Source organism: Polypterus senegalus, unplaced genomic scaffold (genome assembly GCF_016835505.1).
Source record: "Polypterus senegalus isolate Bchr_013 unplaced genomic scaffold, ASM1683550v1 scaffold_6154, whole genome shotgun sequence".
Lineage (NCBI taxonomy): Eukaryota > Metazoa > Chordata > Cladistia > Polypteriformes > Polypteridae > Polypterus > Polypterus senegalus.
In genome coordinates, this window is record NW_024383624.1 from 1 (window position 1) to 9,496 (window position 9,496).

Consider the following 9,496-nt stretch of genomic DNA (forward strand, 5'->3'; position numbering starts at 1 on the left):
GAAACAACAGTGGAAATGAGGTTATTGCTTAGCTCCAACGGCTTAGATTGGTGCAAACCACAGAGACCTTAAACTACAGTCCATTGTGTTCGGAAAGTATTCCAGAAATATTAACACTCATGGGAAGAGTTCTTCCCTAGAGGGAAGGAGCTGATTGTGTGGTACAGTGTGCAATTTCCAACAACATCCTACTGAAATTAAGACATAGAAGGAGGAATTTGTCCACTGTTGTGCTTAAATAAGCATTGGAGAAGCTGGGGATCGAACCCAAGACCTCACACATGCAAAGCGTGCGCTCTACCACTGAGCTACTTCCCTGCTGATTGAAAAAAAATTGTGCCCCGAACAACAATAGCAATTACAAGAAAACAGACGAATCATCAAAAACACTTGTAGAAACATTACTCAGAGAAACAACAGTGGAAATGAGGATCTTGATATGTTCCTACAGCTTCAGTGGGTTCAAACCAATATGGCTTAAACAACAGCTCGTTCTATTCAGAAGGTGTTCCAGAAATATTAATGCTCATTTAAAAAGTTCTTTCCCAAGAAGGAGGAGGTGATTACGTTGTACACTTTGCTATTTCAGACATTGTCATACTGACAGAAAATGTAAATTGTTAACCATTCTGCTTAAATAAGCATTGGAGAAGCTGGGGATTGAACCCAAGACCTCACACATGCAAGCGCGCTCTACCACTGAGCTACCTCCCTGTTTTGTTGTGGGGTTCTGGTGCTCCCTACTCGGCCTCAAGAACAAACTGTCCTCTTTTTTTACTCTTCAATTAAGATTACTAAGTATTTTTACATGAATAAAGATAGGAAATGACAAAAGAAAATGGAAAATACAGAAAACTCCGATTGGAGATTAATAAAAGGTCAGTAGAAGAAACAAGGTTTTAGAAAACATTTCTTGTAAAGTTTCCCTTAATTCTTCAATGAAAGACGTAAAGTGGATTTTAATTTCTTCCAGAACACCATTTCAATTGTAGAAAAAAAATTATAGGCAAATAAGATAAACGGTCACGACAGAGACCTCTTCTATATTATGAAGTAAACAATATCATTTAGACCTTCCTATCATTAAGAAATCAAAAGATGGTGAGAAGCTTGTTCTTTATTCTTTACAAGTGCCAGCAGCAGCAATAACAACATCAACAACAATAGCAATTACAAGAAAACAGATGAATCATCAAAAACACATGTGGAAGAATTACATGCAGAAACAACAGTGGAAATGAGGTTATTGCTTAGCTCCAACGGCTTAGATTGGTGCAAACCACAGAGACCTTAAACTACAGTCCATTGTGTTCGGAAAGTATTCCAGAAATATTAACACTCATGGGAAGAGTTCTTCCCTAGAGGGAAGGAGCTGATTGTGTGGTACAGTGTGCAATTTCCAACAACATCCTACTGAAATTAAGACATAGAAGGAGGAATTTGTCCACTGTTGTGCTTAAATAAGCATTGGAGAAGCTGGGGATCGAACCCAAGACCTCACACATGCAAAGCGTGCGCTCTACCACTGAGCTACTTCCCCTGCTGATTGAGAAAAAAAATGTGCCCCGAACAACAATAGCAATTACAAGAAAACAGACGAATCATCAAAAACACTTGTTGAAACATTACTCAGAGAAACAACAGTGGAAATGAGGATCTTGATATGTTCCTACAGCTTCAGTGGGTTCAAACCAATATGGCTTAAACAACAGCTCGTTCTATTCAGAAGGTGTTCCAGAAATATTAATGCTCATTTAAAAAGTTCTTTCCCAAGAAGGAGGAGGTGATTACGTTGTACACTTTGCTATTTCAGACATTGTCATACTGACAGAAAATGTAAATTGTTAACCATTCTGCTTAAATAAGCATTGGAGAAGCTGGGGATTGAACCCAAGACCTCACACATGCGTGCGCTCTACCACTGAGCTACCTCCCCTTGTTTTGTTGTGGGGTTCTGGTGCTCCCTACTCGGCCTCAAGAACAAACTGTCCTCTTTTTTTTACTCTTCAATTAAGATTACTAAGTATTTTTACATGAATAAAGATAGGAAATGACAAAAGAAAATGGAAAATACAGAAAACTCCGATTGGAGATTAATAAAAGGTCAGTAGAAGAAACAAGGTTTTAGAAAACATTTCTTGTAAAGTTTCCCTTAATTCTTCAATGAAAGACGTAAAGTGGATTTTAATTTCTTCCAGAACACCATTTCAATTGTAGAAAAAAAATTATAGGCAAATAAGATAAACGGTCACGACAGAGACCTCTTCTATATTATGAAGTAAACAATATCATTTAGACCTTCCTATCATTAAGAAATCAAAAGATGGTGAGAAGCTTGTTCTTTATTCTTTACAAGTGCCAGCAGCAGCAATAACAACATCAACAACAATAGCAATTACAAGAAAACAGATGAATCATCAAAACACATGTGGAAGAATTACATGCAGAAACAACAGTGGAAATGAGGTTATTGCTTAGCTCCAACGGCTTAGATTGGTGCAAACCACAGAGACCTTAAACTACAGTCCATTGTGTTCGGAAAGTATTCCAGAAATATTAACACTCATGGGAAGAGTTCTTCCCTAGAGGGAAGGAGCTGATTGTGTGGTACAGTGTGCAATTTCCAACAACATCCTACTGAAATTAAGACATAGAAGGAGGAATTTGTCCACTGTTGTGCTTAAATAAGCATTGGAGAAGCTGGGGATCGAACCCAAGACCTCACACATGCAAAGCGTGCGCTCTACCACTGAGCTACTTCCCCTGCTGATTGAAAAAAAATTGTGCCCCGAACAACAATAGCAATTACAAGAAAACAGACGAATCATCAAAAACACTTGTAGAAACATTACTCAGAGAAACAACAGTGGAAATGAGGATCTTGATATGTTCCTACAGCTTCAGTGGGATCAAACCAATATGGCTTAAACAACAGCTCGTTCTATTCAGAAGGTGTTCCAGAAATATTAATGCTCATTTAAAAAGTTCTTTCCCAAGAAGGAGGAGGTGATTACGTTGTACACTTTGCTATTTCAGACATTGTCATACTGACAGAAAATGTAAATTGTTAACCATTCTGCTTAAATAAGCATTGGAGAAGCTGGGATTGAACCCAAGACCTCACACATGCAAGCGGCGCGCTCTACCACTGAGCTACCTCCCTGTTTTGCTGTGATTTTCTGGTGCTCCCTACTCGGCCTCATGAACAAACTGTCCTCTTTTTTTACTCTTCAATTAAGATTACTAAGTATTTTTACATGAATAAAGATAGGAAATGACAAAAGAAAATGGAAAATACAGAAAACTCCGATTGGAGATTAATAAAAGGTCAGTAGAAGAAACAAGGTTTTAGAAAACTTTTCTTGTAAAGTTTCCCTTAATTCTTCAATGAAAGACGTAAAGTGGATTTTAATTTCTTCCAGAACACCATTTCAATTGTAGAAAAAATTATAGGCAAATAAGATAAACGGTCACGACAGAGACCTCTTCTATATTATGAAGTAAACAATATCATTTAGACCTTCCTATCATTAAGAAATCAAAAGATGGTGAGAAGCTTGTTCTTTATTCTTTACAAGTGCCAGCAGCAGCAATAACAACATCAACAACAATAGCAATTACAAGAAAACAGATGAATCATCAAAAACACATGTGGAAGAATTACATGCAGAAACAACAGTGGAAATGTTGTGCTTAAATAAGCATTGGAGAAGCTGGGGATCGAACCCAAGACCTCACACATGCAAAGCGTGCGCTCTACCACTGAGCTACTTCCCCTGCTGATTGAAAAAAATTGTGCCCCGAACACGAATCATCAAAAACACTTGTAGAAACATTACTGAGAAACAACCAAATGAAGATCTTGATATGTTCCTACAGCTTCAGTGGGATCATACCAATAGGAAACAACAGCTCGAAAAGGTGGAGAAATATTAATGCTCATTTAATATGTTCTTTCCCTTGAAGATTAGGTGATTAAGGTACACTCAGAACCAACAAGGGCTTAGAAATACATTTTTGTAAAGTTTCCCTAATTTTCAATGAAAGACGGTGTGATTTTAATTTATTCCAATGTCTCATTTAAATTGTAGAAAAATAATTATAGGAGGAGGTGATAAACGGTCACTTACAGAGACCTCTGCTATATTATGAAGTAACATTGTCAGGTTATTGCTTAGCTCCAACGGCTTAGATTGGTGCAAACCACAGAGACCTTAAACTACAGTCCATTGTGTTCGGAAAGTATTCCAGAAATATTAACACTCATGGGAAGAGTTCTTCCCTAGAGGGAAGGAGCTGATTGTGTGGTACAGTGTGCAATTTCCAACAACATCCTACTGAAATTAAGACATAGAAGGAGGAATTTGTCCACTGTTGTGCTTAAATAAGCATTGGAGAAGCTGGGGATCGAACCCAAGACCTCACACATGCAAAGCGTGCGCTCTACCACTGAGCTACTTCCCCTGCTGATTGAAAAAAAATTGTGCCCCGAACAACAATAGCAATTACAAGAAAACAGACGAATCATCAAAAACACTTGTAGAAACATTACTCAGAGAAACAACAGTGGAAATGAGGATCTTGATATGTTCCTACAGCTTCAGTGGGATCAAACCAATATGGCTTAAACAACAGCTCGTTCTATTCAGAAGGTGTTCCAGAAATATTAATGCTCATTTAAAAAGTTCTTTCCCAAGAAGGAGGAGGTGATTACGTTGTACACTTTGCTATTTCAGACATTGTCATACTGACAGAAAATGTAAATTGTTAACCATTCTGCTTAAATAAGCATTGGAGAAGCTGGGGATTGAACCCAAGACCTCACACATGCGAAGCGCGCGCTCTACCACTGAGCTACCTCCCCTGTTTTGCTGTGATTTTCTGGTGCTCCGTACTCGGCCTCATGAACAAACTGTCCTCTTTTTTTACTCTTCAATTAAGATTACTAAGTATTTTTACATGAATAAAGATAGGAAATGACAAAAGAAAATGGAAAATACAGAAAACTCCGATTGGAGATTAATAAAAGGTCAGTAGAAGAAACAAGGTTTTAGAAAACTTTTCTTGTAAAGTTTCCCTTAATTCTTCAATGAAAGACGTAAAGTGGATTTTAATTTCTTCCAGAACACCATTTCAATTGTAGAAAAAAAATTATAGGCAAATAAGATAAACGGTCACGACAGAGACCTCTTCTATATTATGAAGTAAACAATATCATTTAGACCTTCCTATCATTAAGAAATCAAAAGATGGTGAGAAGCTTGTTCTTTATTCTTTACAAGTGCCAGCAGCAGCAATAACAACATCAACAACAATAGCAATTACAAGAAAACAGATGAATCATCAAAACACATGTGGAAGAATTACATGCAGAAACAACAGTGGAAATGAGGTTATTGCTTAGCTCCAACGGCTTAGATTGGTGCAAACCACAGAGACCTTAAACTACAGTCCATTGTGTTCGGAAAGTATTCCAGAAATATTAACACTCATGGGAAGAGTTCTTCCCTAGAGGGAAGGAGCTGATTGTGTGGTACAGTGTGCAATTTCCAACAACATCCTACTGAAATTAAGACATAGAAGGAGGAATTTGTCCACTGTTGTGCTTAAATAAGCATTGGAGAAGCTGGGGATCGAACCCAAGACCTCACACATGCAAAGCGTGCGCTCTACCACTGAGCTACTTCCCCTGCTGATTGAAAAAAAATTGTGCCCCGAACAACAATAGCAATTACAAGAAAACAGACGAATCATCAAAAACACTTGTAGAAACATTACTCAGAGAAACAACAGTGGAAATGAGGATCTTGATATGTTCCTACAGCTTCAGTGGGATCAAACCAATATGGCTTAAACAACAGCTCGTTCTATTCAGAAGGTGTTCCAGAAATATTAATGCTCATTTAAAAAGTTCTTTCCCAAGAAGGAGGAGGTGATTACGTTGTACACTTTGCTATTTCAGACATTGTCATACTGACAGAAAATGTAAATTGTTAACCATTCTGCTTAAATAAGCATTGGAGAAGCTGGGGATTGAACCCAAGACCTCACACATGCGAAGCGTGCGCTCTACCACTGAGCTACCTCCCCTGTTTTGCTGTGATTTTCTGGTGCTCCGTACTCGGCCTCATGAACAAACTGTCCTCTTTTTTTACTCTTCAATTAAGATTACTAAGTATTTTTACATGAATAAAGATAGGAAATGACAAAAGAAAATGGAAAATACAGAAAACTCCGATTGGAGATTAATAAAAGGTCAGTAGAAGAAACAAGGTTTTAGAAAACTTTTCTTGTAAAGTTTCCCTTAATTCTTCAATGAAAGACGTAAAGTGGATTTTAATTTCTTCCAGAACACCATTTCAATTGTAGAAAAAAAATTATAGGCAAATAAGATAAACGGTCACGACAGAGACCTCTTCTATATTATGAAGTAAACAATATCATTTAGACCTTCCTATCATTAAGAAATCAAAAGATGGTGAGAAGCTTGTTCTTTATTCTTTACAAGTGCCAGCAGCAGCAATAACAACATCAACAACAATAGCAATTACAAGAAAACAGATGAATCATCAAAACACATGTGGAAGAATTACATGCAGAAACAACAGTGGAAATGAGGTTATTGCTTAGCTCCAACGGCTTAGATTGGTGCAAACCACAGAGACCTTAAACTACAGTCCATTGTGTTCGGAAAGTATTCCAGAAATATTAACACTCATGGGAAGAGTTCTTCCCTAGAGGGAAGGAGCTGATTGTGTGGTACAGTGTGCAATTTCCAACAACATCCTACTGAAATTAAGACATAGAAGGAGGAATTTGTCCACTGTTGTGCTTAAATAAGCATTGGAGAAGCTGGGGATCGAACCCAAGACCTCACACATGCAAAGCGTGCGCTCTACCACTGAGCTACTGAGCTACTTCCCCTGCTGATTGAAAAAAAATTGTGCCCCGAACAACAATAGCAATTACAAGAAAACAGACGAATCATCAAAAACACTTGTAGAAACATTACTCAGAGAAACAACAGTGGAAATGAGGATCTTGATATGTTCCTACAGCTTCAGTGGGTTCAAACCAATATGGCTTAAACAACAGCTTGTTCTATTCAGAAGGTGTTCCAGAAATATTAATGCTCATTTAAAAAGTTCTTTCCCAAGAAGGAGGAGGTGATTACGTTGTACACTTTGCTATTTCAGACATTGTCATACTGACAGAAAATGTAAATTGTTAACCATTCTGCTTAAATAAGCATTGGAGAAGCTGGGATTGAACCCAAGACCTCACACATGCAGCGCGCGCCTACCACTGAGCTACCTCCCTGTTTTGCTGTGATTTTCTGGTGCTCCTACTTTCGGCCTCATGAACAAACTGTCCTCTTTTTTTACTCTTCAATTAAGATTACTAAGTATTTTTACATGAATAAAGATAGGAAATGACAAAAGAAAATGGAAAATACAGAAAACTCCGATTGGAGATTAATAAAAGGTCAGTAGAAGAAACAAGGTTTTAGAAAACTTTTCTTGTAAAGTTTCCCTTAATTCTTCAATGAAAGACGTAAAGTGGATTTTAATTTCTTCCAGAACACCATTTCAATTGTAGAAAAAAAATTATAGGCAATAAGATAAACGGTCACGACAGAGACCTCTTCTATATTATGAAGTAAACAATATCATTTAGACCTTCCTATCATTAAGAAATCAAAAGATGGTGAGAAGCTTGTTCTTTATTCTTTACAAGTGCCAGCAGCAGCAATAACAACATCAACAACAATAGCAATTACAAGAAAACAGATGAATCATCAAAACACATGTGGAAGAATTACATGCAGAAACAACAGTGGAAATGAGGTTATTGCTTAGCTCCAACGGCTTAGATTGGTGCAAACCACAGAGACCTTAAACTACAGTCCATTGTGTTCGGAAAGTATTCCAGAAATATTAACACTCATGGGAAGAGTTCTTCCCTAGAGGGAAGGAGCTGATTGTGTGGTACAGTGTGCAATTTCCAACAACATCCTACTGAAAAATAAAAAAAAAAAATATTGGGATTAAAAAGGGCGAAAGGAAAAGGTTTTTAAAAAACGTAAGTTTCCCCCTTCATAAAAGGGAAAAAAGGTTTTAATTTCTTCACTTTCAAGTAGAAAAATTTCAAAAAAATAAAAATCAAAACCCTTTTTAAATGAATAAAAAACATTTGGGTTCCTTTTTGAAACAAAGTGGGAGAAATTTTCTTACTTTGGGGGAGGCCCCAAAACAACTAACAAAAATCAATTCAAAAAACCAGAAATATAAAAACTTGGAAGATTCTCAAAAAAGTGGAAAAAAGGGGGGTTTTTTTTTAAACCCCCTTGGAAAAAGAATAAAAAGTCCATTTTTTGGGAAAGATTAGAAATTTAAAAAAAAGAGCTTTCCCCAAGGGGGGGCGTTGGTTACTTTAATTTCCCCAAAAACCCCCAAAAAGACAAAGGGGAATTTCACTGGGCTTGAAATTGGAGAAGGGGATCAACAAACCCCCCATGAAAAGGGCCCCAGAGGGGTGATTGAAAAAAAGGGCCCAAAAAGAATTAAAAAAAAAAAATTAAAAAAATTGTAAAAATTATAGAAAAAACGGGAAAAGGGGTCTTTAAGTTTCCCACACTAGGGGTCCCTTGGTTAAAAACCGTGTTCATTTCAAAGGGTTTCCCTTTAAATTAATTAAAAAAGTTTTTTCCCCAAAAAAGGATGAAGTTTGTTTTTTCGAAATTTTAATAAAAAATAAAAAACCATTTTTTAAAAACATTAAAGGGGGTTTCCAAACCTCAAAACGGGGTTAATCTCCCCCTTTTTTAAAAATTTTTGGGTTGATGGGTCCCGAAAAAAGCCTCTTTTTTATTTAATTAAGATTTTTTATTTTTTACATTAAAAAGAAATCAAAAGAAATGGGAAAAAAAAAAATCTTAATTAAAAAAGGCAGAGAAGAATAAAATTTTTAAAAATTTTTTTTAAAAAATTTTCTTTAAAAAAGGGAAATATTTTAACCCAGAAAATTTTTGGAAAAAAAAAAAATAGGCAAAAAAGAAAATTTTTAGCCCGGTTTTATATTTTGAAATAAAAAATCATTTGAAATTTTTCCAAAAGAAAAAAAAGTGGTGGAAAAATTTTTCATTTTTTAACCCCCACTCAAAAAAAACAAAAAAGAATTCAAAAAAACAGGAATAAAACAAAAAAACCCGGGGGGAAAAAAATGAAAAAAAAGTGGAAATGGGGGTTTCTTTGGTAAAACCCCTTGGGGAAAAAAAAAAAGACCAAACTCACCCTTGTGCAAAAAAAATTTTAAAAAGGGGGTTTTCCCCAAACTGATTTTTTTCACAATTTAAAAAAAACCTCTGAAAATTAAAAATTAAAAAAATTTGTCCAGTTTCCCAAAAAAGGAAAGTGGGGACCAAACCTCACAAAAAAGGGCCCCCCAATGATTTCCCCTTTTTAAAAAAAAATTTTGCCCAAAAAAAGAACAAGAA

General features: G+C 36.2%; 9 non-coding genes across 9 annotated transcripts; all 9 read right to left on the bottom strand.

Moving 5' to 3' along the window:
• Positions 1–246: 246 nt before the first annotated feature.
• On the bottom strand, positions 247–318 carry trnaa-ugc. Its single transcript has one exon. It is a non-coding gene; the product is annotated as a tRNA-Ala (tRNA).
• Positions 319–1,468: 1,150 nt separating this feature from the next.
• trnaa-ugc lies at positions 1,469–1,540 on the bottom strand. The gene has a single exon. It is a non-coding gene; the product is annotated as a tRNA-Ala (tRNA).
• A 1,152-nt stretch (positions 1,541–2,692) lies between these two features.
• On the bottom strand, positions 2,693–2,764 carry trnaa-ugc. Its single transcript has one exon. It is a non-coding gene; the product is annotated as a tRNA-Ala (tRNA).
• A 941-nt stretch (positions 2,765–3,705) lies between these two features.
• On the bottom strand, positions 3,706–3,777 carry trnaa-ugc. Its single transcript has one exon. It is a non-coding gene; the product is annotated as a tRNA-Ala (tRNA).
• A 615-nt stretch (positions 3,778–4,392) lies between these two features.
• Positions 4,393–4,464, bottom strand: trnaa-ugc. The gene has a single exon. It is a non-coding gene; the product is annotated as a tRNA-Ala (tRNA).
• Positions 4,465–4,792: 328 nt separating this feature from the next.
• On the bottom strand, positions 4,793–4,864 carry trnaa-cgc. Its single transcript has one exon. It is a non-coding gene; the product is annotated as a tRNA-Ala (tRNA).
• A 754-nt stretch (positions 4,865–5,618) lies between these two features.
• trnaa-ugc lies at positions 5,619–5,690 on the bottom strand. The gene has a single exon. It is a non-coding gene; the product is annotated as a tRNA-Ala (tRNA).
• Positions 5,691–6,018: 328 nt separating this feature from the next.
• Positions 6,019–6,090, bottom strand: trnaa-cgc. Its single transcript has one exon. It is a non-coding gene; the product is annotated as a tRNA-Ala (tRNA).
• A 754-nt stretch (positions 6,091–6,844) lies between these two features.
• Positions 6,845–6,924, bottom strand: trnaa-ugc. The gene has a single exon. It is a non-coding gene; the product is annotated as a tRNA-Ala (tRNA).
• Positions 6,925–9,496: the final 2,572 nt, after the last annotated feature.